We start from the raw sequence: 27515 nt of genomic DNA, 5'->3' as shown, positions 1-27515 counted from the left end.
CTCTTGGGCCCCCAAGCCCCCGGTCGCTGTCACTAGCTCTGGCTGTTGGATCTGGCCGTCCCTGCCGTCCTCCCTCTGTCTCTCTTCATCTCCCGGTCTCTGTCGCGTCTGTCTGCCCTCCTCTGCCGGTCTCTCACTGTGTCCCCAGCGCTCCTGCTCACTGCGCCTCTCTTTTTCTCTTTGGATGGTGGTGCTGACTGTCTTACCCCTCTCCCCTCGGTCGTTCCCACCATCTTCTCCCTCTCTTCCTTCTTGCTACCTCCCCTCACTCTCCACCCTTCTCTCCCTTTGCTAGGAGGACTCGCTGTCCCTCCCTCTATCCCTTCGTGGAACGGCAGCCCGGGAATGCAGCTTAAGTCATTTTTCCGCTGAGACCTCGGACAAGTCACTTCCTCCCAGCTGCAGTGTCCTTTTCTCTAAAAGGCGTTAAGCGGCTCTTGGTGGTGAGGCTGGGAGGGGCACTGGGTGGGGGGCACGCAGGAGGTGCTCAGTGACTCTGGTTTCCCCTCTCGGAGTTCATACTTACCCGGAGGCAGCAGTCACTGTGGTAGCCGCCTGGAACCAGGGCTCCTGGGGTGCCACGTGTGCCCCGCAAAACCCTTGTCGCCAGCCTTGAGGGCCAGGACGAGTACCAGAAAGCCAGTTGAGCAGAGAGAGTCAAGGGCTTTTTAGGGTCCCCAAAGTCCCTCCTGGGAAGCCTCTGTGCCACCTCTCTCCACCTCCCCTGAGCTGGAACCGACATTTCAGCCTCTGTCACCTGCTGGTTCTCCCTCACTGACACCAAGCAGAGGGGCAGTACTCTCCTGTCCTTAGACCCAAGCAGGAGAAAACCTATTTCTCCTGACTTTACACCCGCATACGTGCGCGCACGGGCGCGCGCGCGCGCGCACACACACACACACACACACACACACCATGAGTGACTTTAAGTTTCAAAGATGTTTCCTGGATGGAGTGTGATTTCAGAGTCAGACAGATTCGGGGTCAAGACCACTTACCTAGTGCATGGCCTTGGGCTAGTCCTACCACTCTAAGCTTCAGTGTCCTCATCTGTAAATGGGAACAATAACTACCTCCTTTCTAGGATTATTTTAGGATTATCCGTAGTATGCATAAAGTGCCCTGCCTATAGAAGGTTATTCGTTCTGTTCAGCTTTTATTCAACAAATACTTATTAAGTATTTTTGCTTGGCACTGAGGACACAGCAATTTGCAAAGCAGGCGTGGTCTCTGCCTTCGTGCAATTTGCAGTCTAGCTAGGGAGACAGACTGTGAACAGTAATTCCATAATTATTTCACGACAGTTGTACAAGTGCCATGGGGGAATACAGAGTGCAGTGAGACCTAACATCAGGGAAACTGCCCTGGGTGGGGGCTCAGGAAGGGTTTTCTCAAGGTGCCAGAGAAGCTGAGACCTGAAGACAGGTGTGGGGCGAGGGTTGCAGTTGGCAGGAAGTGGAAAGGAGCTGCTAAAGGGAGACTGTTCTTGGCAGAGTGACCAGCATGTGACAGGGCTGGGAGGCAGGAGGGAGCCTGGCGGGTGGTAGGAAGGCCAGTGTAGCTGGACCAGAAGGAAGGAGGGGCATGAGGCTAAAAAGGGTGGGGATGAGGCTGGAAAGGTGGGCAGAGCCAGGCATGGAGGGGGTGGGGCTTGTAGATTCTGAGGAGGAGCCTGTACCAAGGTACAGGGGAACCCCAGGAGTCCTGATTTCTCCTGTTCTGAAGTGGAAGGAAGACTGAAGCCAGACCCACTTCGCATATACGTCCTTTGCCTTTGGTCCTTCTTGGGGATGTCATCTCTTGTCCCCTCCTCTGCTCTGTCGGGACAGAGCACTGTCCACTCCACAGTGTCATCGCCTGCTTTGGCACCTATGTCCCTGCCCCTATGTCCCTGGGATCTATGTCCCCGCCCCCTGGGCACACACCCAGGCTTGGTTCCTCTCTGGGCCCTTACAGTCAGTCCCACAGGAGGTGCCCACAGCTGGCATTTGATATTTGAACAATCAGTAGCTACCAAGTGCCTGATGTATGCCGGGCTCTATGCTGGGCATTGCCCCTGCCATCACAAAGTGCTCGTTTTGTGGGGACGACACTTCAGAGCAGACAGGACTAGGATGGCCATCAGGAAGGAGTCCCACAGGAAGTTGGGATGTGGGATTGGAAGCTCTTTGGTGGCAGGCCCGTCCCAGGTTTACTTGCCTGGTGTGGTCTTAAGGGTGTGGCACAAGGTGGGCACTCGGTGACATGTGTTGAGAGGATGAGAAAGAAAACCAAGGTTTAAATGATCCTATAGTTAAACTAAGGGTGAAGGACAAGTAGGAGTTCGGTGAGCCAAGCGAGGATAAGGAGACTTGCCTGTGGAGATCTGGTTAGTAGCAATACACAGACGGAGGAGACCCAAGAGTCTGTATACAGGGAGGGAGATAATGCTTACTGAGCTTCTCCAGGCCAGGCGGGTACTGGGCACTTTCGTGCAGTTACCTTAGCTGACCTCCACAGTGTCCCTGCCTCATCAGCACTATTGACCTCGATTTTCTGAATAAGCGCTGGGGCCCAGAGACGTGAAGTCACCAGGCTCAGGTTGCACAGCTAGTAAGAGACTGCATATGCACTTGAACCCAGGTCCGCCCGCTCTCCCTCACTAAAGAAGAAAGCAAAAGAGGAGGGAAAAGGCAGAGGAAAGAGACAACTGAGAACAAAAGAAGAGCTGTGGCAAAGGAGTGAGCTCCACGAGTAATTTTTCCGCTTAAAAACAATTCCCATTTCCCAGCCCTGCAGAGGCTGGCGCAGCGGATCTGAGGCGAGGCCGGCCCTCTGACTCGCAGGAGCCTGCCGAGGGGCCCCGGCAAGCTGCTTCAAAGCCAGCCTCCTCAGCACAAGCGCTTTTCAACTTCACACGGGAAACTTTCCAGGGCTGACTTCTTGCACTTTGTTTCCAAATCAAGAGATGGGGAAGTCCCTCTCAGCCCAGCGGGGAGGAGATCGCACTGAGAGACTTGCCCTGGGGTTCCCCACTTGGCACCGGGCTCCCCCACCTCCCAAGGCAACCTCCCAAGGCAGGGAGCCTCCCAAGGCAACCTCAGTGGGGTGAGGGCAAACTGCCCCCTGCCCTAAGTGGGTCCCCAGGGAGGATTCAGGATGTGGGCTTGACAACAGCTTCCTCCTGGATGGATAAGGCCTCTCTTCCTGTGTCCTCCCAAGCCTGGTCCCTGCCAGGGTTCCCGGTGGTATTTGCTGACCAGGTGCGACCGTCTCCCAAGGCTTATTATAAAAATACACCTTGCTCTTCTCTGGGCAGCGGCTTCAAAACCAAACCACACTCACTGTCATCTCGTGATCACCATCTCGAGCGGCGGCGAAGGGTTTTCCTAACCCTCGGCTCCCTCTGATTTTTGGAATTCAGATTTGGATTTTGGATGTACATCAAGAGGCTGGCTCCATGCATTTTAATTAAGCTGTCTTTTTTCATTTATTACTAATACGCTCCTCTTAACTATGATTTATTTGTTAAACAAAGCACCATAAGCCGTCACTTATTCATCTTAATTTCAACAAAATTAAAGTAGTCGCTGTTAGATTGCACCTAATTGCTCTTGCAATGAAAAGAACGGAGATGTTAATCAAAATAAATTGAAGATAAACAATAAAATCATTACATCTTTGCAGCGGTAAGTGTAACTAATCAGTTTTGACTCTCAGCGACCAAACAGGAATAATGAATGTGTCACTGAAGGCGCGCTCATTAAGGAAAGCCGCTGCGGCCTGGGTCCTCAGGGCAGCAGACGGCCACCCTGCCCATGTGGCCCTGAGGGTTCTTGCCTCTTGGGTTGGGCAGAGGGGCCTGTAGCAACAGAGAGAGCAGGGAGGAAGCTCATAGAATGGGAGACAGTCCTGAGTGAGGGATCCTGAGGTTGCCCTGCTACAGAGGCGTTCTCTCACTCTGATGCGAAAGCAAGAGGTCCCAGGTCTATTTCCAGACATCCCAACTAACCAAGGACGGGGAGAGAGACAGGCAGAGATCCAGGGGACACAGACAGCTGGACACACACTGGGGGACATAGTAGAAAAGAGTCCAGGAGAAAGAGACAGGAGAAAGAGACATAGGCTGACAGAAAGAGACCGGGACAAGAGACAAAGGAAGAGGGGCAGAGCAAGGACAGGAATGGATGGTCAGACAGGACCTGTGAACTTGAAGAGGCAGCTGGGATAGGGTGGTGGAGGGGGGATGGAGAATGAGCCCAGTAGGGAGACGGAGACAAAGAGACAGAACTAGAAGGGTCTGCAGAGGTGGATGCTTGTTAATATTGAGCCAGTTAAAGCTCAGGAGGTCTCAGGCTAGGATTCCGGAGACAGAAGCCATCCTTGAGAGTCTGTTCAGGCAAGTGACCATCAGGTTGGGACCCCAGGACTGGGCTCTTAGAACACAGAAGGGTGGGGACACTGAGACAGATGAGGAAGAAGACCACCCTGGGGAGTCTCCTGGGCTCATCCTCTAATGACAGGGATTTGCTGGGCCGAAAGGGTCCAGACTGTAGTCCCTTCCACATTTCATAGGCTGCTTCTTCTTCTTCTTCTTCTTCTTCTTCTTCTTCTTCTTTTAATGTTTTATTTATTTTTGAGAGAACACAAGTGGGGGAGGGACAGAGAGAGGAGACAGAGGATTCGAAAAGGGCTCTGTGCTGATAGGCTGACAGCAGCAAGCCCAGTGTGGGGCTCGAACTCACGAACTGCGAGATCATGACCTGAGCTGAAGTTGGATACTCAACCAACTGAGCCACCCAGGTGCCCCTCACATTTCATAGACTTCTGTACCAGCCCTTGGGTCGCTAGCCTGGGCACCAGATGCTTAGCCAGAGAGATACGGCTCAGGGTGTTCTGGCTGAGGCTGCCTCAGCAATGCCCCTTTCCAGGCTGGGAAGACCCAGAATGTGGGCCACTTTGGGAAATGGGGCAACGCGAGGATATGGCTATTGTGGTGAGATTGGACAACCAGGAGAGACAACCTAAAAGACATATTTTTTGAATGCCAACCATGTATCTTGCCCTGAGCTGGGCCCAGGAAATAGAGATGAATCAGATATGATCTTCCTGTATCAATTTCCTTATCTATAAGCTGAGGTTAATAATTGAGCCTACTTTCTGTGTTTATTATGAGGATTAACTGAGTTAATATTTGTAAAGAGCTTAGAATGGTGGTTGGCCCCGGATAGGGCCGTGTATGTGTGTGTGTGTGTGTGTGTGTGTGTGTGTGTGTGTGTGTATGTGTGTGTGTGTTAAATAAGATAAAAATAAAAAAATAAAATAAATCTCTGCCCTCATGGAGAACAGAGTTCGAAAGAAGAGATACATTCATTAGCAGTCAAGTTTCCTCCAGTGGAGTGAGGGTCGGTACAGACACACTTCAGGATGCTGTGGGGGATCCAGAGTGGAGGTAAAGCCTCCAGCTGAGCAATCTTGAAGGAGGAGTAGAAATCAGTCAGATGAAGAGTGTGGGGAAGGGGAAAAGAATCTTCTGAGTAAAGGGGACCATGAGCAAAACCATGTGGGCAAGACACGGCAGGATACATCTGGGATGTCAAGGGAATCGGAATTGAGGTCAGGCAGGAGACCAGGGGCTCGAATCTTGATGCGTCTTGGCATAACCGTTGATGAGCACCAGGGCGGGCATTTACGGTTTGTTTGTTTGTTTGTTTGTGCCTGTTCAGCATGCACTTGCTATCCTCGGACTGGCACTTTTCTTTGGGAATTGTGCTTCCCTGCCTTTTTCTCTTTCTTCCTTTCCAGTCCACCTGGTTCTGGTAGAAGCAACGCCACCAAGACGCCAACGGAGGGAGCACGTGACCTAGGCCCAAGCCAATCAGCACATTCCATTCCTGTGGCCACAGTGATTGGCTGAGGGATGGACAATGGGGGAGAGCCGCTCCTGGGCTCAGGCTCAAGGGCCTGGGGGAGGTCTTTGAGTTTTCTGTCCCTCTCTAATACAGCAGGATGTCGGGCCCAGGGCTGCTGCCACCCTCCCGCTGCCACGCAGAGCTCGACACCGAAGCCAACAGAGCAGAAGGCAGCACCACACATCAAAAGGAGTTCCAGTAACATCGTTTGGCCTTCAAGCCCAGCCAAGATGAAGCTAGCTAGCCCTAGCCCCCCGTTTCGTGAGCCAATAAATTCCTTTTTGTGTAAGCCAGTTTGGGTTGGGTTTTCCGTCACTTGGAACGGGAAATTCTAGCTGATAGGCTTCAAACGGGAATGTGACACCATGTGTATTTTAGTAACATCACTCTGTCAGTCACGGTGTAGCCGAGCGACGGAAGGGGGTGAGCTTGGAGGCAAGGAGGCCAGAGGGGAGGTGGCTTATGATGAAGCCACCCAAGACGGCTTATGAGGAAGAGCAGGCAGGGCTGGGAGCTCTGGTCGCCACCAGTACGCGAGTTTCTTGCTGCTGTTGTAACAGATCACCGCAAGCTGGGTGGCTGAAAACGAGGAAGGTGTATTCCCTCACAACCCTGGAGGCTGGAGGTCGGATTCGAGACTCAGCAGGGTCAGACTCCCTCTGAAGGCTGTCGGGGAGGATGTTTCTTTCCCTCTCCCAGCTTTGGCTGGTTCTAGGTGTTCCTTGGCTGGTGGCTGTCTAATTCCCATCTCCGCTTCCGTCTTCACGTGGCTTTTTTCTCCTCCGTGTCTTCTCTTCTGTCTCTTAGAAGGACACCTGCCATTGATTGGATATAGGCCCCACCTGTGTAATACAAGATGATCTCATCTCAAGACCCTTAATTATGTCTCCCAAGACCCCTTTTCACGAATATGTTCACGTTCATAGGTTCCAGGACATGGACGTGACTTTTTGGGGTCAACCCACTGCAACCAGCAAGGAAAATGATCACCAGACCCCAAGAGACCTGAATGAATATTGCTGATTAGAAACAGGAGGCCAGGAAAGATGAGGCAGTGTGAGAGGGCACCAGGGGGCACAGAATTTAATATATCCCGGCTGGGAGGAGTTCATTCCAGGGCAACAAGAGAATTTGCACACAGGATTGCCAAGCCACTGTTCTGGTTTCCCAGGGAATCTGGGAGAACCAGAGAAGGCTCAAGACCCTAAGAAGTGGACAAGGGTGGTTTGCATTTTCAAAGTCTGCAGGCCAAGAGATTCGGCAAACACAGTGGTGGTGAGCTTGACATTACTCTGAGCAGCTTTCCAGAAAACTCGGGGCTTGCAAGAGCACTTAAAAGAGAAGGCAGTGATTCTCAGGAGTGCACACTGATTCCCTAAGAACAAGGTGTGCCAGATCAGTCTCATTTCTTTCTTTGCCGGAGTCACTGGATGGGTAGATCATGAAGGATGTGGTGAATGGAGTGAGCCCAGCCTCTCACTGTGTTCTTACGAACAAGACAGAGAGACGTATGATGGATTTGAAGATGACTAGGAAGTTGACTACCCATAATCAAAGGGTGTTGACAGGTCTCTGTTTCATGGAAAAAGAACTCTAGTGGGGTACCTTAGCTCCTCTATACTAGGCCCTGTTCTGTCCATCCAAGTCACATGTGATGGTGCCGATCATTGGACAGCCTGCTTTTCCCACTGGCAGATGGTTTCGGGAAGGAAGAACCAGAGATTGCTGAATGATAACACTCTTTTTTTTTTTTTTTTGATGGGGGAGTAGTAGAGGGGTGCCTACTATGCCAGGACCTGAATTAGGCTCTGGTAGAATAATGAAGAATCAGACAGAGAGACAGACAGGTACCTGCCCTTATAGAGCTCACTGTTCAGCGGAGAAATCATACAAGCACATTTAGTGTGATAAGCATCCAAAATGATCTCAACAGGATGGGGTTTACAAGTTGAGGGGAGGCAGGGGAAAACATGAACACCTGCCCCTGGCTCCAAAGCACCGACAGCATCAGCTCAGAAGGGAGACCTGGCCAACAGCAGCCCAAGTGAAGTGGAGAGGGCACTGAGGGGGGGGGGGGGGAGGTCCTCCGGCCCTGCCATGCTTGGACCTTGGCTGACCTGCACTCTCTAATTTCATGTAGAGCCTTTCCACTTCTATAGAGTAGCACAGAAGAGGGTTTGAAAGTGGGGACAAGGAGTGGTAAAGATTCTAAGGACAACCGGAGGCAAGAACAGGAAGGTTCAGAATCATACTGTTGATTATTGTGGGACCTGGAAAACCAAGGGTTGGGGCAGGGGTGGCTGGGAGGGAGGCAGTGTGGTGTCCTCCTCCCTCACCCCAGGCCAAGATACAGTTGACCGTGACTTAGGAGCCCTAGAAGCCACCCCGGAGCAGCATGGGTTGAGGGGGGCAAGGAGGGTTGGAGATACAGAGCCACTGACTCTTCTAGGAAACTTGTCTACTCCCAGGCCAAGGACAGAAGAAATCCTGTTACATGGGAGGGAGGGAGAGACTCACACCCACATCATCACCATCTCCCAGGCCCTGCGCCTAGCTCAGTGCCTGGCACACGACGCGGACTTAGTGAGGGTGGCCTGAAATAGAGCGATTTCCAACTCTGGTTCTCTGCGGCGCCCATCTCAGAAGCTCATTTTTACCGTCTGTAAAGTGGGCCAAGATGACCAACGCACCATGTGACAGAATTGTGTGAAAATTGAACAGAAAAACTGAACAGAAAGCCCTGTTCAAATACAGGGAATTAAAGAAACATAAGAAAGCAACCCCCGTATGACTGCCTCATGCCCTTTTAGTCATATTTTAGTGGCAAAAAACAGGACCAATTTTCTGATAAAAATTTTTCTCTTCAATTAAAGAAGGATAAATTAAGTTGTAGGGACTGACACTTTTTCTGTGAGACACAAGGCATACTAGCGATATTCCATAAATGTGTGTTTGCTTCCCCACCATCGGTTTATATTAAGGAAGGGGAATTTAAATGGAGATAGGCCCGGGACGCCTGCTTGGCTGTCAGTCGAGCGTCCAACTTCGGCTTAGGTCATGATCTCACGGTTTCATGGGTTCGAGCCCCCCTTCGGGCTCTGTGCTGACAGCTCAGAGCCTGCAACCTGCCTTGGATTCTGTGTCTCCCTCTCTCTCTGCCCCTCCCCTGCTCGTGCCGTCTGTCTTTCTCAAAAATAAATAAACATTTGATGAAAATTAAATGGAGATAGATAGACCTGTGCAGAGGAGAGAGGTTTGGCCAACCTGAGATCTGCTTCCAAATGTCCTCAGCTGGGACCCTGAAGTGTCTCACCATCTTAGCTCTCTTCCATCTGGAAGCTTCACCTCCTTCAGTCTGGTGACCAGATGATGGCCTTGGTCGTGAAAGTTCCATTTATGGTACCAGGCAGAGGGCTTAGGGATTTCACTGGATTAGCTCACTTTTCTTATTAACAGAGCCTATCACTGTCCCCTTTTATAGGTGAGGAAACCGAGGCTCAGAGGGAGAAGTGACTTTCTCCAAGTCACACGGCCAGCAACTGCCAGAACTATGTGTCAAGCCCAAATTTGTCTGGTCCCGGAGCCCATGACTGTAACTAGGACACTAAGCTGCTTGGGTGCACACTCTGGAGAGCCGGTGGGGCTGGAAGACAATGATGCCCTGGGAGTGGGGTTCCCTGGGCTGTCAGCAGGAAGATGTAATCTTCCCAGTCGGTGGCGCTTTAAGGCGATTGGACTCCATGGTGTCTATGCTTCAGCCTCATCTAGGGATTTCCACGAAACAGGTGGTGGCTCCTAAATTCCCCTTTGAAGTGAGAGCAAGAAGCAGGAACTCCTGACGTGGGATGGCTGGATGGCGTGTGTCAGCGGAGGGCCAGGAACACACAACGACACCATCATAGTGGAGGTCAGCATGGTCCAGAGGAGCCTTGGGTTGGGTGCAAAGCCTGGTGGTGGGGAGAACCTGCATTAACTCTGTGCCGGCCCTGGGAAAGGTGGAGAAGAGCCTCGATTTGGCCATCGTGTCTCTGTTTAAGCTGAAGAAATGGAGACTTCAAAACACACTATATAGGGGCGCCTGGGTGGTTCAGTCGGTTGAACGTCCAACTCTTGATCTTGGCTTGGGTCATGATCTCACAGTGTGTGAGTTCAAAACCCGCATCAGGCTCTGTGCTGACAGCATGGAGCCTGCTTGGAATTCTTTGTCTCCCTCTTTCTCTGCCCCCGCCCCCCCGGGGCTCGCTCGTGCTCGCTCTCTCTCTCTCTCTCTCTCTCAAAAAATAAATAAATAAACATGAAAAAACACACACTGTAAAAATGAAACATGGAATTATCGCCCAGGTCAAGATCTCACATTGTGGGATTGAGCCTCACATCGGGCTCTGTGCTGACAGCATAGAGCCTGCTCAGAATTCTCTCTTTCTCCCTCTCTCTCTGTCCCTCCCCCACTTGTGCTCATGCTCTCTCTCTCTCTCTCTCTCTCTCCTAAAAATAAATAAATAAACTTGGAAAAAAAAGAATTTTCACATGATCTAGCAATTCCTCTCCTAGATATATGCGTCAAAAAGAATGGAAAGCAGAGACTCTAACATCCATGTTCATACAATATTATTTACAATAACCAAAAGGTAAAAGCAACTCAAGTGTCTATAGACAGCCAAAAGGACAAACAAGATATGGTCTCTGCATACAGTGGATTATTATCCAGCCTTAAAAAGGAAAGAAATTCTGACCCCTGCTGCAACACGGATGAGCCTCGAGGACATTGTGCTGACATTCAGCCGTCACACAAAAGGATGAATGCTGTACGGACCCACTTATATAAGGTACCTCGAATGGGCAAATTCCCAGGGATGGAAAACAGAATGGTGATTGCCAGGGGCTGGGGACTGGGGAATGGGGAGTCCTCATGTTCATGAGGACAGAGTTGAAGATTGGGAAGATGAGAGGAACACCTGGGTGGCCCCGTCGTCGGTTAAGCGTCTGACTCTTGATCTCAGCTCAGGTCTCGATCTCAGGGTCGTGAGTTCGAGCCCCATTTTGGGCTCCACACTGGGCATGAAGCCCACTTAAAAAAAAAAAGATTAGGAAGATGAGAAAGTGGAACATGGATGGTGGTGAGGGTTGCACAACAGTGTGAATGTGCTTAATGGCACTGAAAACTTAAAATGGTTAAAATGATAAATTCTAAATTATGAATATTTTAACACCATTAAAAAAAACAAAGCTGACATTGTCCCTACTTCTTTTTTTTTAAAGATCTAATTTTTAAGTAGTCTCTACACCCAATGCAGGGCTCGAACTCACAACCCCAAGATCAAGAGTTGCATGCTCTACTGACTGAGCCACCCAGTCACTCCGCCCCTATTTCTAATAAAATGTCTTCCCAGATGAAAAGGTAAAAACAAAAATCAAGAACAATGTGCTATGTAATCTTTTTTTAAAAAAATTAATTTATTTATTTTGAGAGCAAGAGCGCAAGAACAGGGGAGGGGTAGAGACAGGGACAGAAGGAGGATCCCAAGCAGGCTCTGCGATGTCAGCACAGAGCCCAGCGTGTGGCTCGAACTCGTGAATCTCGAGATCCTGACCTGAGCCGAAATCGAGAGTTGGATGCTTGGGGCTCCCGGGTGGCTCAGTTGGTTAAGTATTCAACTTCGCCTCAGGTCACGGTCTCACGGTTCGTGGGTTCGAGCCCCACGTCGGGCTCTGTGCTGACAGCTCAGAGCCCGGAGCCGGCTTGGGATTCTGTGTCTCCCTCTCTCTCTGCCCCTCCCCCTGCTCGTGCTCTGTCTCTCTTTCTCTCAAAAAGCAAATAAACATTAAAAAAACAAACAAACAAAAACTTGGATGCTTACCTGACTGAACCACCCAGGGGCCCCTGTGCAGTGTGATTTTTAGTGAGGGCTCACAGCATGCCGGGTACCGTGGCAACTGAGTTCCATGCATCATCTGTTTAGTCCTTTGGAACCATCACAGCGGAGGCTGAGTATCACAGAGATACACCCCAGGCCTTACAGCTAGGAAGTAACTAAAGCCTGTGCTCTTTTGTTTTGTTTTGTTTTGTGACTTTTTAATTTAATTTAATTTAATTTAATTTAATTTTATTTTATTTTATTTTATTTTATTTTATTTTTTAAAATATTTATTTATTTTTTGAGAGAGCGCACGAGCAGGCCAGGGGCAAAGAGAGGGGGACAGGGGATCCAAAGTGGGCTCTGTGCTGACAGCACAGAGCCCAATGTGGGGCTCGAGCTCATGAACTGTGAGATCAAGACCTGAGCTGAAGTCAGACCTGAGCTGCTTAACGGACGGAGCCACCCAGACTCCCTTTTTTGTGTGTGATTGTAAATGTGTGTTTATTTATTTTTATTTGCTTCAACAGTTTTTTTAAATGTTTATTTGTTTTAGAGAGAGAGAGACAGAGAGACAGAGCCTGAGCGGGGGAGGAACAGAGAGAGACAGAGACACAGAATCTGAAGCAGGTTCCAGGCCCTGAGCTGTCAGCACAGAGCCCCACACGGGGCTCAGACTTACAAAGTGCAAGATCAAGGCCTGAGCCAATGTGGGACGTTTAACCTACTGAGCCACCTAGGTGCCCCTAAATGTTTGTTTATTTTAGAAAGACAGAGAGAGAGAGAGAGAGAGAGAGAGAGAGAGAGCACATGAACAGGGGAGGGGCAGAGGGAGGGAGGGACAGAGGATCTGAAGCAGGTTCTGTGTTGATTGATAGCAGACAGCCGGACATGGGGCTCAAACTCGCAAACCACAAGATCATGACCGGAGCCGATGTGGGACACTTAACCGACTGAGCTACCCAGGTGCCCGGAGCCCATGTGCTGACACAGGGGACTTGCCCAAAGGAGCACAGCCTAAAGTGGCAGCCCTGTTTGTCAGACTCGTTTTGGTGCAGAGGCAGAGTGAAAAGCAGGGAGAAGTCAAAGTCCTTGGCATACTTGACCTCTAGGCAGGGTGGACAGGCAGCCCAGGGGCTGGCAAAGAGGGTCTATGAGAGGCCGGCAGGGAGGCCTTCCTACGGCGGACACCCTTTTTGTATCTTAGAAAAGTCCTTGGGGCAGCTTCTCCTCCCCGTGTTTTATTGCCTGCTGGGAATTGCAAGGAATCAGAGCATGTCCAGTAAATGTTTTATTCTATCCTGAGCTGGCTCTCTTGGGCAAAATAAGCTCCTTTCTCCGGGAGGAAATGAAGGGGCAAGCATTTTTTAGGGCACCTATGTGGCAAGTTGTCTCTTTATTTCAGCTGGAATAACTTTTGACTCAGAGAGGTAAAGCAACTTGCCTAGGCCCACACAGCTGGTCAGTTCCCAAGGCCCAAAACCAGCTTCTGGCTTCTGGCCCAGGACCCAGCAGATATTACCCTCCACTCTGGAGCTTTCTGAGAGCTGGGGCTGCTTCCCTCCCAGCCTCTGGGGGCCCCCTGTCTGGTTGTCCAGCAAGAGGAACACCCAGCAGGGCTGTGGGCCCAGGAAATCTCTTGGCATTGAAACTACAGAAATCCTCTTCCGGCCCCAAAGGGCACTGGAGTGATTAAGTCATTAAAGATCTGTGAAGGTGACTTTTCTTGGGATGGCCCTCCACGCACAGATCCCTGCCTGCCTCTGCAGCCTCATTTGTCACCAGCCTCTGTCTTCCCTCCTCCCAACTCCCCCAAGCCACTGTGCTCTTTCTCTCCCCAGGCCTTTGCCCCTGCTGTTCCCTTCCCACAGGCACCCTCACACCCCCTCTCTGCTGATCTAATCACTTCTCATTCCTAGCTCTCGCTCAGCTAACGCATCACTTCTTCCGGGAAGCCCTCCCCGATTCTCGCCTGCAGCCTGCACCACACATATGTTCCTAGATACTTGTATATATACACTCACTCTCACACACACATACGCTCACACTTACATACTCTCACGTGCTCACACACTCACACGCACGCTCACGCAGACCTTCTCTAGTGTTCACGGTTGCGTCCCCAGGGCCTACAGCAACACCTGGCCCAGAGCAGGCCCTCAGTACATTTTGGTTAATTGAAAAAAATACATTCAGACTTTGTTAACAATCTGGGATTTGTCACTAAGCAGCTGGAGAGGCCTTGGGCAAGATGCTCAAGCTCTCCAGGACTCAGTTTTCTCATGGGTAAAATGGGTATGATAAAAGGCCCTACCTCACAAGGGGTGTGGAGTCGATGGGAGGTTCTACATAAAGTGCCTGGCACACTCACTCATTGTGAGGCCTTAGCAAATTGTAGGTACCACATGCTGGGGTAAATGTGCCCTCATCATAGCCCTCAAGCTTCCTTTGAAGCTTGAACTCCAGGGGCGCCTGGGCGGCTCAGTCAGTTAAGCGTCCAACTCCTGATTTCGGCTCAGGTCACGATCTCACAGTTGATGAGATTGAGCCCTGTGCTGATAGCGAGGAGCCCGCTTGGGAGTCTCTCTCTCCCTCTCTCTCTCTGCCCTTCCCCTCTGTCAAAATAAACAAACTTAAAAAAAAAAAAAAAGAAATCTTATGAGCTCCAGAATTAGAAGTTTGAGGCATAAGTACCTTGACCTTCAAGGAGTTTATGGTGCCATGGGGGAGAAAGGCCCTTCATAGACAGTGACAGAGAGGGCTGTGGTAGGAGGGTCCTGGTGGGAGCCCCAAGCGTGGTTTTCCGGATGAGGCAATGCTGGAGCTTTACCAGGAGAGAAAAGGCAGAGATTTAGGTGGAGGGACATCCTTCAGGCAGCAGAAGAGGCGTGGGCAAAGGTATGGGGGCACCACTGAGGAACAGCGAATCGATCAGAAGGACTGGGCACTTGCTGGGGCTGGAGGAGGCTGGGGGAGGGTGGGCACTGGCCAGTGAAGGGTGGAGGGAGCCACCATCTGTAGGCCAAGAGGGCCATGGCAAGTTTCTGAGCGACTGAAGGTGAGGTTGAGAAGGTGGCATCACCAGATTCACTCTCTGGAAAGAGCATGGCCGGGGCTGAGACTGACAGAAGAGATTCCATAGGGGGCACATAAAACATGACCCCCCTAAGTTCATAGAAATAAGTCACTGGGTTTGGGGTCGGATGGGCCTTGCTTCCTCTCTGGCTCTTCTTAAAGCTGTGTGACAGGTGGCTGGCCCTTTCTGAGCCTATAGTTCTCACTGTGAGTCAGGGACAAGGAGACTGACCTGCAAGGGTGCTGAGGGGATTGGGTGGGATTCTGGATGTGCGAACGCCCGTGGGTGTGGTGGGCACCACACCAAGGTTCACTCCTTCCTCTCTGGGCCTAAGGGGGACATTATCCCAATTAGCCAAAGGACTTGGGTGTAACCAAAGCTCCAGGTCTGTTTTGTGCCCATGTTAACCAGGTTCCTTCCAGAAGCAGCCTTCGGGACTTTCTGGAACACACCCAGCATCTCCAACACCCCTTATTAAAGACACCCTCCAAAATGGCTGGAGTGTCATCACCTCAGGAATGGGCAGGTGGACCTTTGTAGCCGCACATTAAAGCTGCCCATCCCTGGTTGCAGAGTTTATAACCAGAGTGACGCAGACACAAGATCTTGTGCTCAGGGAGATGTCCCTGATGCAGACCTCCCATCCACCTCGCTAGTCTGCCCCCCAAGACACGGGGAAGTGAGGGAACTTCAGGAGATTCAAGGCATACTGGATGCAAGCTATGAGTCCCAAAGGCTCACCAAGTAGCTGAGAATATGTCATATTCCTTCCCTCTCAGCCCTGCACACACATTAAATGTCACTCTTGTCCCTTCCGATGTCGCCCTTTGTTAATAATAATCACATCTCTCATTTCTTGACCCTGACTGCGTGCCAGGCACCTTGCTAAGTTCTTTCCTTGGACAAATTCTCTTTACAACATCAAGAGATGTATAATTGCTAGTCCCACTTTACAGATGAAGAAACTGAGGCTCCCAGAGGTTACTTCACTTGCCGAAGTTATCGAGCTGAGAACTGGTAAGCTAGGGCTCGAATCTGGGTCTGTGAACTCTAGATCCTTTACTTATCGCTGTTGCACTTTTCAGTTTGTTTAAAAAGACCCTGTCTAGGAGTACCTGGGTGGCTCAGTTCTTTGGCCGTTGGACTCTTGGTTTCGGCTCAGGTCACGATCTCACGGTTCGTGAGTTCGAGCTCTGCGTCAGGGTCTGCGCTGAGAGTGTGGAGCCTGCTTGGGATTCTCTGTCTCTCCCTCTCTCTCTGTCCCTCCCCTGCTCCTGCTCACTCTCTGTCTGTCAAAATACATAAATAAACTTTAAAAAAATCTCCTGGCTAGACAAGGGGATGGGGGCAAAGATCCTATCAGTTGGGCCAAGGCCGGGCTTTGTTGCAATCTGAAAGGCAGGTAGTGGAGTCTACAGGAGGTTGCTAAGTCTCACTAAGGAGAGACTGGAAACAGAGCAGGGACTGGTCTCTTTGGGGCTGCACTGCCAGAGACCAAGGTGGAAACGGGGCTGGAGGACCCCACTGGGTGCTTCTCACAGCCAAACGCAGCTCTTACCTAGTCCCTCACCCCAAAGACCCTTGCTGGCTCCCTGTTGATGCTGGGACAAAGTACAACCCCCTCTCTGGCACACAAAGCTTTTCCTAAGCTCTCCACGTCTAACCCTGTACCCCCCAGCCCTACTCCCTGCCACTCGGCCCCTCCTGAGAGCCTCACCACTCTTCCATAGCCCTGTGCCCTTGTACATGCTGATCCAGCTGTCTGAGATCCCCTTCCTGCTTTTCCCATTCGGCGAACTCCTGTCCATTCTTCAGCACCGAGCTCAGACATCAGGGAAACCAACTCAATCTTTCCTGCTGGGACATCTCCTCTCTCTCTCTTAATATCTGTCTCTCTCTCTACCTCTATTCCTGCCTTTATCTCTTTGAATGTTTATTTATTTGTTTTGAGAGAGAGAGAGAGAGAGCACAGAGGGGGAGGGGCAGAGAGAGAGAATCCCAAGCAGGCTCCACACTGTCAGTGCAGAGCCCAATGCAGGGCTCGATCTCATGAACGGTGAGATCATGACCTGGGCCGAAATCAAGAGTTGGACACTTAGCCGACTGAGCCGCTCAGGCCCCGGCCTCTCTCTCTTATTTCTACCTCCACTTCTAGCTCTCTGTCCCTAGCACAGGGTGCAGTACAGACGAAGCATGTGAGATGCTTGGAAAAGAACAGATGAGCCAAGGGGATAGACGAAGGTTATGGATGTGGTCACGGGAGGCTCAAAATGCTGTCCCTGGGAAAGGAGAGAAGCAAAAGCCTGAGGGAGGGGTCGGCGCGGCTGGAGGGAGATTCCAGTTTCTTTTGACTGGCTAAATGAAAAGCGATGCCCCACGATTCTTTTTCAAGAAAGATTTTTAATGGGCTTTGGGACAACTAATTCTTTGACAGCTTCATTACACTCATAACTTCTTCTTTTTGTTAATTTTTTAAATGTTTATTTATTCCTGAGACAGAGAGACAGAGTGTGAGCGGGGGAAGGCCAGAGAGAGCGGGAGACACAGAATCCAAAGCAGCCTCCAGGCTCTGAGCTGTCAGCACAGAACCCGACGCGGGGTTTGAACCCATGGACCGTGAGATCATGACCTGAGCCGAAGTCGGATGTTCAACCGACTGAGCCACCCAGGCACCCCATACACTCATAACTTCTGAAGGGGCCTCGTGCCCCTGTCCAAACCCAGAAACCTTCCCTTAGTTCCGCTCCATTTCCTTACTGATTCCAGAAGTCAGAATAGGATAAGATCTGCTGCAGTAACAACCACCCCAGAATTTCAGTGGCTCCTTCTGTGTGCACATTGCGGGGTGGCCGGGAACCTCTTCTCTACATTGTTCTTCCTCAGGGAACCAAGCTCAGGAGGGCTCCTTCTCTGTGCCCCTATGATTGCTGAGGCAGAGAAAAGCCAACACCACAAATCGCTCGCTAGCTCTTAAAGCTTCTGTTCAGAGGTGACTCACGTCATTTCTGCTCATATTTCACTGGCCAAGACAAGTCACGTAACCTAATTTTACAAATTGGCAGAGAAGTGCAATCCTAGCATGTGCCTTGAAAGCAGAGCAACGGAAATATTTAGCAAGTAGCACAAAGTACAACCACACGCATCAACATTTACTGTGCACCTACTATGTGGCATGTGTGGTAGGAGTTCTGGAATGGGAGGTGGGAAGTGCTCTGCCCCCGCGTTACCCCTGGGGTGTCCCTGGGGACTCCTGCCGGGCTCAGTTACCCCTTCTTCACACTGTGACATTGCCAAAACTCTGCACACATAGTGCCTTCTGCTTCGAATGCCCTTTCTCTCTTTAGCACTTGGCAAATTCCCATCCTTCCTTCTTCCTTCTCTTCCTCCCTCCCTCCCTTCTTTCATTTCATAAATATATACTGAGCACCTCGGTGTGCCAGCACAGTGCGTGGTGTTTCAAGATTCAGTACAAATATATCATGTGTTCTTGGAGATTTTCCCTGATTCTCTCACTTGAGTAACAAATGCTTTCTGCTCTGGGTTCCCAGCACTTTGGATAGTCCTCTGCTTATCCTCTTGGCCTCCAGGTATCTGTGTCCACACTGTATTTGCCCACTAGGCTATAAGCTTTGCAAGGGCGAGGACTGTCTCTCATTCATCTCCATATTCTCATTCCCTGTGCTTGTGTTCAGAAAAGGATTGTTGACTGACCAGTCAACTGGCTGAGTGAATGAATGAGCAAATGAATGAATGTCCGATAATAAGTTGCATACAACTTATGGACATGACTTCCCACTGCATTTATTTTTTATTTTTATTAAAAAAATTTTATAATGTTTGTTTTTGAGAGAGAGGGAGAGAGAGAGAGAGAGAGAGAGAGAGTGAGCATGGGAGGGGCAGAGAGAGAGAGGGAGGCACAGAATCCGAAACAGGCTCCTGGTCTCTGAGCCATCAGCACAGAGCCTAACACGGGGCTTGAACCCATGAGCCATGAGATCATGACCTGAGCTGAAGTCAGATGCTTAACCCGCTGAGCCACCCAGGTGCCCCTGGATTTTATTTTAAATGCAGTGGGATGGGACACCTGGGTGGCTCAGTCAGTTAAGCATCCGACTTTGGTTCAGGTCATGATCTCATGGCTCATGGGTTCAAACCCCATGTCAGGCTCTGTGCTGACGGCTCAGAGACCAGGAGCCTGTTTTGGATTCTGTGTCTCCCCCCCGCCCCACCCCCCGCCCCTTCCCTGCTCACTCTGTTTCTCTCCCAAGTATAAATAAACATTAAAATAATTTAAAAAAATTTTTTAACATTTATTTATTTTTGAGACAGAGAGAGAGAGACAGCATGAACAGGGGAGGGTCAGAGAGAGAGGGAGACACAGAATCCGAAACAGGCTCCAGGCTCTGAGCTGTCAGCACAGAGCCCGACGTGGGGCTCGAACCCACAGACTGCGAGATCATGACCTGAGCCAAAGTTGGACGCTTAACCGACTGAGCCACCCAGGCGCCCCTAAAATAATTTTAAATAAAATAAAATAAAACCCAGGGGTGCCTGGCTAGCTCAGTCAGTAGAGTAAGTGACTCTTGATCTCAGGGTTGAGAGTTCAAGCCCCACGGTGGGTGTAGAGATTGTTTAAAAATAAAATCTTTAGAAAAGGCAAAATAAAATTCAACCCCCTTTCCACAGCCTCCCAGGCCCTGCCTGATCTGACCTTGGCCCACCATGTTCAGTTCTATTCATCTTGCAGACAACCAACACAGCAAGTTCATTCTTGCATCAGGGCCTTGGCGCCTGTCATGCCCTCCTCCTAAAACACTGTATTTCCAGTTCATCGCTGGTCTGGCTCCCTCTTCTCATTCTAGCCCCAGCTCGATTGCTGCCTCTTCGGGGAGGACTTCCCTGACCACCCAGTCTAAAGCAACTTTCCACTGCTCTCGTTAGCGCACTCTCTGTTTCATTCCGTTCAAAACACTTCCTCTGAAGTTATTTAGTTTCTTTATTTGCCTCTGCTCCTCTGTTCTGCGCCCTCCTTCTAAAATACAAAGTTTATGAGAGCAGAGACCTTATCTGACCTCTTCCTACTGCTGTCACTGGGGCGCTGAGTGGTGCCTGGCACGTAATAGGTGCTCAGTTCTTATCTGTTGGATGAATGAGGGAAAGGTACAATGTGAGCCATTATCTAAGAGTGGGGCAGCCTAAACAAGGGGGGGGGTTCTGTTGCTCCCCGCCTGCCAGCAAAGCCACAGGCCAATCAAGCCACAGGCCTTGAACCTCCTGGCCCCCCGCCCCACTGCTTCCTTAAAGGTGGGTGAGCCGCAGAGCAGGCCGTGAGATGTCTGTGCATCGAGGACATTGACATTCTCAACAGGCACACGCATGAAACCCCACCGGGCCATCCCTCCGGTCAGAAGCAAGAACTTGACTCGGAGCAGAGAGGTCCCGCGGGCCATCTCCTCGCTCACCTCACTCCTGGCCCCCGGGCCGCGTCGCTGCCTGCTGCCCGAGCTCCTGGCCCCGAGCAGCTGTGGCGCAGCCCCGGGCTTTAAAGCCAGACTGGGTTTTGCTGCTGTTCTTCCTCAGAGGACGGGGCACGGGGCAGCCATAGCCCGGCTGGCAAGGCAGACACAGACTTCAAAGTCCGCTTCTTTAACCGCTCGTTGCCAGGCAGCCGGAGGCCAAGGGGCTGCGGGCAGGGTGGGGTGCGGCCTGCATCGGGCAGTGCTGCACGTGCTGGGGTCGGGGAGGGGGCCGTCTCCCCTGCTGGGGCCAAGCAGGTTCGTATTTGCTTTCTTCTCTCGGTAGCAGGTGAGAGCGCCACGAGGAAGCATCGGGAAGATTCATTGCTGGCTTCCCCGTGTCCTGTATGGGACTAAGTGGAATACACTATACTCTCTCGAACGCTCCAAGTGTCTTCCTTGCGGTGTGGAAACCAGCCCTCTCATTCCCCCACGTTGGTTCACTTTTTCCAGAGGGCAACTTTGCAACCCGTGAACATGCCCTGAAAATGCATACCCTGGGACCTGGTGGGTCTCCTGAGGACTGTGCCCTGTAGAAGCTAATACAAGTATGCGTTGATTTGTACGGGAAGTTGTTCCTTTACTGTTCACATAAAATGAACTGTTGGGGTCCTATTAGGTGCAAGGCACTGAACTAGGTACTAAGAATGTGTTCATGAACACACAGACGTGATCCCTTAGGATGCCTTAAAAATCTCAGAGCTTAGTGGGGGAGAGAAAAGTTGAACAGCCATTCACAGAGCTCCTTAGTTGAGATTATACCAAGTCCTTTAAGTGAGCAACGCAAGGCATGGTGGGACAAGGTACAAGCAATGCTTTTGCAAGTGAAGAAAGGCGGCAGCCCAGGTCTCTATCCACGGGTTAGCGGCAAGGGAAGTTGGGGTGCATCCATACTTGGGATTCCCGTGCACCTATGTCTTGGTCCGTGAGCACTGCCATAACCAAAAAGTCCCATAGACTGGGTGACTTATGAGCGGCAAACATTCATTTCTCACGGTTCTGAAGGCTGAGAAGTCCAAGGCCGAGGTGCTAGAACCGTTGGTGTCTGGTGAGGGCCCACTTTCTGACTCACAGATGACTGTCTTCTTGCTGTGTCCTCACATGGCAGAAAGGCTGAGGGAGCTCTCCGGGGTCCCTTTTATAAGGGCACTAATCCCACTTATTAGGGCCCTGTCCTCATAACCTAATCACCTCTCAAACCTTTATCTCTCAGTACCCTCTCAGTGGGGATTAGCTTCAACCTACAAATTTGGCGGTGGGGTGGGGTGGGGGACAAACATTGGGTCTATAGCAATCTGTTAAAAAGAATGAGGCACATTAAATGCGCTGACAGTAAAAGATGTTCTCGATGTAGTGTTAAATTTTTTTTTAATATGGTGTGCTTAATTTCTGTAACACTAACAATTATTATGTTATTTGTGTGTGTTATTAATATTTGCATGGGAAGAGACTGGGAGAATATGTTCCATGTTGTTAACAGCTGTTATTTGGGGGGAGGGGAATACCTGTGACTTTCACTTTTTAAACATTCCGATAATGTTTGAATTGTTAAAAATAGACACGCAATACCTTGGTAAAAAGAAAAAATAAAGATGGGGGGGGTGGAATCTGATGCCGACCATTCTTGTGACTATCCAGCCATCCAGAATCAAGGCTTGTTCAGAGAGTGGAATCCTCCTTCTGGGAGACATAGTTCCTTCCACCCAGGCCAAGAATCACAGTAATTAGGGAGTGGAAAGGTCTGTAAATGTCAGTATGGTGCAGTGAACAGAGTGTGAACTTCAAAGTTGGGGAGTAGCGGGTTCTGATCCTGGCTCTGCCATTCTCGAGCTGGTGATCTGCATGGATTGTTGGGTCTCAGTTTCCTCCTCTGTGGGAAGGATCTAATAATCTCTCCCTCACAGGGTCGTCTGCAAATGCTACCTTAGAGTTTTCTCGGAAAGCTACTAACTCGGTGGTTTTAAATGGAGGGAGTGCCTTTGCCAGACCTGGAAGCATCATATGGAACCGTTGGAAGAGGAGAAACAATTTTGCTCTTGGGTTTTCTTGCAGGGAAGTGGAGTTTGCTTACATCATCCACCTGGGAAAATCCAGGAACCCGCCTGCTTGCTGATAAGAAGTGGTGATTTCAGGGTGCTTTGCTCAGCATCCCTCTCTGCCACAGAGAAGGTATCGGAGTTTGTTGACCGAATACATGAGCGAACTACTCGAACCTAGAAGTGACTTGTGGTTGTCACCCAGTGTGGAAATCAGCTGGACAGTTCACCGAACAAAACCCACATCTCACTGCCCAAAGAGTCTGGATTGTGAAACGTCTTAGGTATAATCCCACCAGGCACACTTCCTCATCCAATACGAGCCTGGGGGATGCTCAGACACAAGCTGGCTCTCAGGGGTCTTGGCTTCAGTAGCCAGCTCCAAACCGGAGAAAATAGTACAATTCAGGCAGGAAACTCCAGTAAGAAGATAATATTCTGAGTTGATTATGTAGCAGACACTGTTGTAAGCCCTACACCCGGATTGACTCATAAGCCCCTACAGGACATGATACCACTACCCAGATCCTTCTGTGGCCTGATGTTCAGGTGTTCCTACCAAGCCGACCCTCAGCCAGCAGGTGGGTGGGCAAGAGCTGAGCCCAGGGTGCACCTGGGGCCTCAGAGTTTCCCCCAGACACATGGGTACCAGATGGGTGATGGCCAGACTGCTCCTGGGCTCCACCTGCCCAAAGGGCAGGTGTCTGTGCCCTCCCTCCACCGCCCCGCCCTGGTCAAGACGAGTCCAGAAGCCTGGTGCACTGTGGGCCAAGGCTATGCCTGGGGTCGGGACAGCCCTGTGTGGGACGGCCCCTCCTGGCCAGTCCTGCAGGCCTTCTTGGAGAAGGGAGTGTGGTCACCTCGTAATGAGCTAGTCTCTGGCACACCAAGCCCAAGGTGGAGGCAGAGGGTGATGGAAGACGGCCCACGGTCCTCACTGGAGGGCCAGGGGCACTAGAGAGAGGCAGAGGCTCCTCTCTGCTCTCCCTGCTTCCCACTCCTCTTGTACCCCGAAGCCGTGGGGGTCTTTTGAAAACACAAACCCGACTCTACCATTCATTCTCTGTTAATGGCCCTCAGAATAAAGTAGTGGCTGTTTATCTTGGCATTCAAGGTCCTCTGACCTGGCCTTTGCCTTCCTCTCTAGGATCATTTCTGACCATATCCTCCACCCCCACTCTAAACACACACTCAAACACACTCACATACACTCAGACACACACACACACACACACACACACACACACACACATACACACACACACTGCCATTCTGAACAGTTTCCTGGAAGCTCTCTTAAGCTTCTATGACTTTCCATCTGCTGTTTCTTTTGCCTAGAATGTTCTGTCCCCCTTCCTCACCCAGCTAGCTCCTACTTCTCCTTCACGTTGACCTTCACGACTCAGCTCTGGCAACATCTCCTCCAGAAAGACTCACTGACCCCCAAACTGGGTTAGGTGCCCTCCCTGGTGTCTCATGCCCCCTCCCTCCATCACTGTGTGTATCAGGCTGGAGTTGAACTGTTTTTCTGTGTGTCTCCCTCCTTAGACCATGAGCGGCTCCTCTCTCAGGCTGGACTGGGGGTGTCTCACCGCCGTCCCCCCCCCCCCCCCCGAGCCTCGCCAGGCCCCGTGGAGGGCAGGTCACCGTTCGGGCGATGGTTGCTGAGTGAATGAATGGATAATAGACAAGAGACCCTCAAAGTCTCTCCCTTCTGCCTCTTTTCCTTCAAGATTGCGAGACTGGCAGCAAGAGGGTTAAAGCATGGAGATGCTCCAACATTGTTACGGCGTGAGGACCAGGTGAAACCAAATGGTTACCAGGCTGCCAGGCCACATCCGCCAGGCTCTGCTTGTTCCTGGCACCACATATGGTCTGCACGCCTGCCCGCCTGCCTGCCTGCCCAGGAGAAGGGCTGAGCCGGGAGGGCTCTGGGGGCCGCAGGGCTCAAAGTGTGTGTGCCTGGTGCGGGGAGGAGGAGGGGAGAAACGAGGGGATGCAGGGGAGATAAATGAGGAGGGAAAGGAGGAGGAGAGAGAAAAAGAGAGTGATCGAGGATGAAAGAAGAAAGAGAAGGTGGGATGGAGAGGAGAAGGCGGGGGTGGGGGTGGGGGAAGTAGGCAACATTTACCGAAAAGAGAAATGGACGTGACGCTGTGATTCTTGGGAGCTAGACAGCGAGTGGACCAAGAACTCAGCTGGTCCACGGGACTTTCAGGTGACACGGAAGCCAGGGGAAAGTGAGCAGGAGAGAGAAACGGAACTGTGAAGGTTTGATCAGGAAAGGCCTACCAGGGGACCCTGTTGGCACTCTGGTGTGACCCAGAACGGCACAGGCTTTGGGGTGTCTTGACATTTTCTGGGCCCCCTTCTCACGGCTGGCACTGGCTAAGCTGGCTGTGTCATCTGCCTGGGACACCCTGAGCTCGGGCTAGAAATTTGTGGACCACAGAAACCATTTCTTCCCCTCAGTCCGATGCCTGGAGAGTTTCAACTCTTGTGCTTATGCGGGCTGGCCAGACTCCAGTTCTAGGAAGGTGGCCTGGCAAGCCAGTCATTCCTGGTGGCTAATGCAGAATTTTGCAGAATCTTGTGAGATTAGGCCACCAAAATGCTGCTGACTTGCTGGTTTTGAGGGACCCAGACTGTTCACATAGGACCTGCAAGAAATCTACGCCCGGTGCTCCGCCAACCTTAGGAGGACCCACCGGGTTGGAAGGGGAAAGGAGTGTCTGTTTGAGGAAGGGCAGCCTTGGCTTCCCTGCTGAGCAGTTCTGAGCTGAAAACGGGCGGCAGGTGCAGCGCGTGCAGCTGTGATGGTTGCCGGTCCAGCCAGCATCTCTCTCCCCGCTATGTCCGCCAACCGGGGTCCTGAGTTTCTTCGCCCACCTGGAGAGGAGGACATCCTCTCTCTCCTCCTCCATCAGCCGGGACAAGGTAAGGAGGGAAGGTGATGGAGGATGTTGCGGGGAAAGAGAGGGGATGTGGGCACAGAGGAGTCAGAAAGCTCACAGAGGAAAGTAGCTTTTATTCAGCTCTAAATGTGAAAGCTGAAACACAGGCTTCCCCAAGAAAACAAAGGCGACTATCTTCATGACCTTGGGTTCGTGAAGATTTTTTTTAAAACTGGACACACAAAAACCTTCCACCGTAAAGAAAAATATTGATAAATTGAACTTCACTAAAAGTTCTGTTCATCAAAACCCATCATGAAGAGAGTAAAAAGCAAGCCACGAACTGAGAGTATTTGCAATGTGTTTATCTAACAAAGAACTTCTACCTAGTATATACAAAGAGCTCTACAAATCAATACCAAAAAACTCCCCAGATAATCCAATAGAAAAACTGGACCAAAACCTTAACAAGACACTTAACAAAATCAGGAATCCAAATGTCCAGTAAACGTAGGATAAAATACTCAGCATCATTAGAAATCACAGAGGTGGAGGGGTGCCTGGTTGGCTCAGTCGGTGGAGTGTGCAACTCTTGATCTTGGGGCTATGAGTTCAAGCCCCACATTGATCATAGAGATTTTTTTAAAAAATTTTAAAATCTGGGGCACCTGGGTGGCTCGGTCGGTTGAGCATAGACTTCGGTTCAGGTCATGATCTCACGGTTCGTGGGTTCGAGCCCCGCATCTGGCTGTGTGCTGACAGCTCAGAGCCTGGAGCCTGCTTCAGATTCTGTGTCTCCCTCTCTCTCTGCCCTTCCCTCGCTCGCACTCTGTCTCTCTCTCTCTCTCTCAAAAATCAATTTTTTTTGCTTTCATGTTTTCTATTTGAATTATTTATATTTTATTTTTTTTCAAAAATGAATTTAAAAAAATTAAACAAATTTTTTAAAAATTTTAAAATCTTAAAAAAAAAAGAGGAAATCACGGAGGTGGAAGTCACCATCACAGTGAGATATCACCCCACACCTTGAATGGCTAAGATTTAAAAATCTGACACTCTTGGGGCACCAGGGTGGCTCAGTCAGTGGAGTGTCTGACTTCAGTTCAGGTCATTATCTCACTGTTCGTGAGTTTGAGCCCTGCATCGGGCTCTCTGCTGTCAGAGCTGAGCCCACTTCGGATCCTCTGCCCTCCTCTCTCTCTGCCCCTCCCCTGCTTGTGCTCTCTCTCTTAAAGATAAATAAAACATTTAAAAAATGTTTAAAAATTAAAAAAATAAAATAAAAACCTGACACTCTCAAGTCTTGGTGAGGATGTACAGCAACAGAATTCTGTACTCTGCCGGTGGGAGTGTGAATTTGCACAACCATTTTGGGAAACTGGCATTATCTTCAAAGGCTGATCACAGGCACACTTACCATAGCCATTATTAAGTATTTAGTAATAGAAACGACAGCGCAGATGCACCAAAATGTATGTACAACAATGTTCATAGATTCAGAGACAGAAAGTAGAATGTGGTTACCAGGGGCTGGGGAGGTGAGAGTGGGGAACTATCTTCTAACGGGTACAGCTTTTCAGTTTGGGAAGATAAAAACATTCCGGGAATGAATACCATGATGGTTGCACAACAACGTGCATGTACTTAATGACCTAAACTGTGCACTGAAACATGGCAGAAATGGTCACTATGATGTCCATTTTGCCACAGTAAAAGAAAAGAATATTCAGAGCGACTTTTTTCATATTCATCCACCTTGAAATGACCTAAATATCCATTCAGAATAGAACGGATCAGAAACAAAAGGGAATAGAATGGAGAATAAATTGTGATAACTCTGTATAAGGGACTACCACTCTACAGCAATAAGGACGAATAAATCATTGCTACAAGCAACCACAGGAATAAATCTTACAGACAGAGTGTTGAGTGAAGGAAGCCGGTTTCCATCTACGTAGAGTTCAAAAACAAGCAAAATGAACCTATGGTGTTAGAGGTCAGAAAAATGGTCATCTTAGGGGAGCAGGTAGGGAGCAGTGAGGATGTTTTGATGTGCTGGTAATGTTTGGTTATCTTCTTGTGAATGATGGTTACACTGGGGTGCTTATTTGAGAAAATTCATCAAGCTTATGATTTGTAAATTGTGAATATTTCTGTGTTCCTGTTGTATTTCAGTAAAAAGTTTAGGGGCGCCTGGTGGCTCAGTCGGCTGAGCTCCGACTTCAGCTCAGGTCATGATCTCACAGT

General features: G+C 50.3%; 1 long non-coding RNA gene across 1 annotated transcript; it reads left to right on the top strand.

Moving 5' to 3' along the window:
* The first annotated feature begins 213 nt into the window (after positions 1 to 213).
* Positions 214 to 3672, top strand: LOC121034452 (uncharacterized). The gene is made up of 2 exons (XR_005792431.1): positions 214 to 443; positions 2623 to 3672. It is a non-coding gene; the product is annotated as an uncharacterized LOC121034452 (long non-coding RNA).
* The last annotated feature ends 23843 nt before the right edge of the window (positions 3673 to 27515 follow it).

Source organism: Herpailurus yagouaroundi, unplaced genomic scaffold (genome assembly GCF_014898765.1).
Source record: "Herpailurus yagouaroundi ecotype Mexico unplaced genomic scaffold, PumYag 160, whole genome shotgun sequence".
Classification (NCBI taxonomy): domain Eukaryota; kingdom Metazoa; phylum Chordata; class Mammalia; order Carnivora; family Felidae; genus Herpailurus; species Herpailurus yagouaroundi.
Note: the sequence above shows the minus strand (reverse complement) of the source record. Positions and strands in the feature narration are given on the sequence as shown.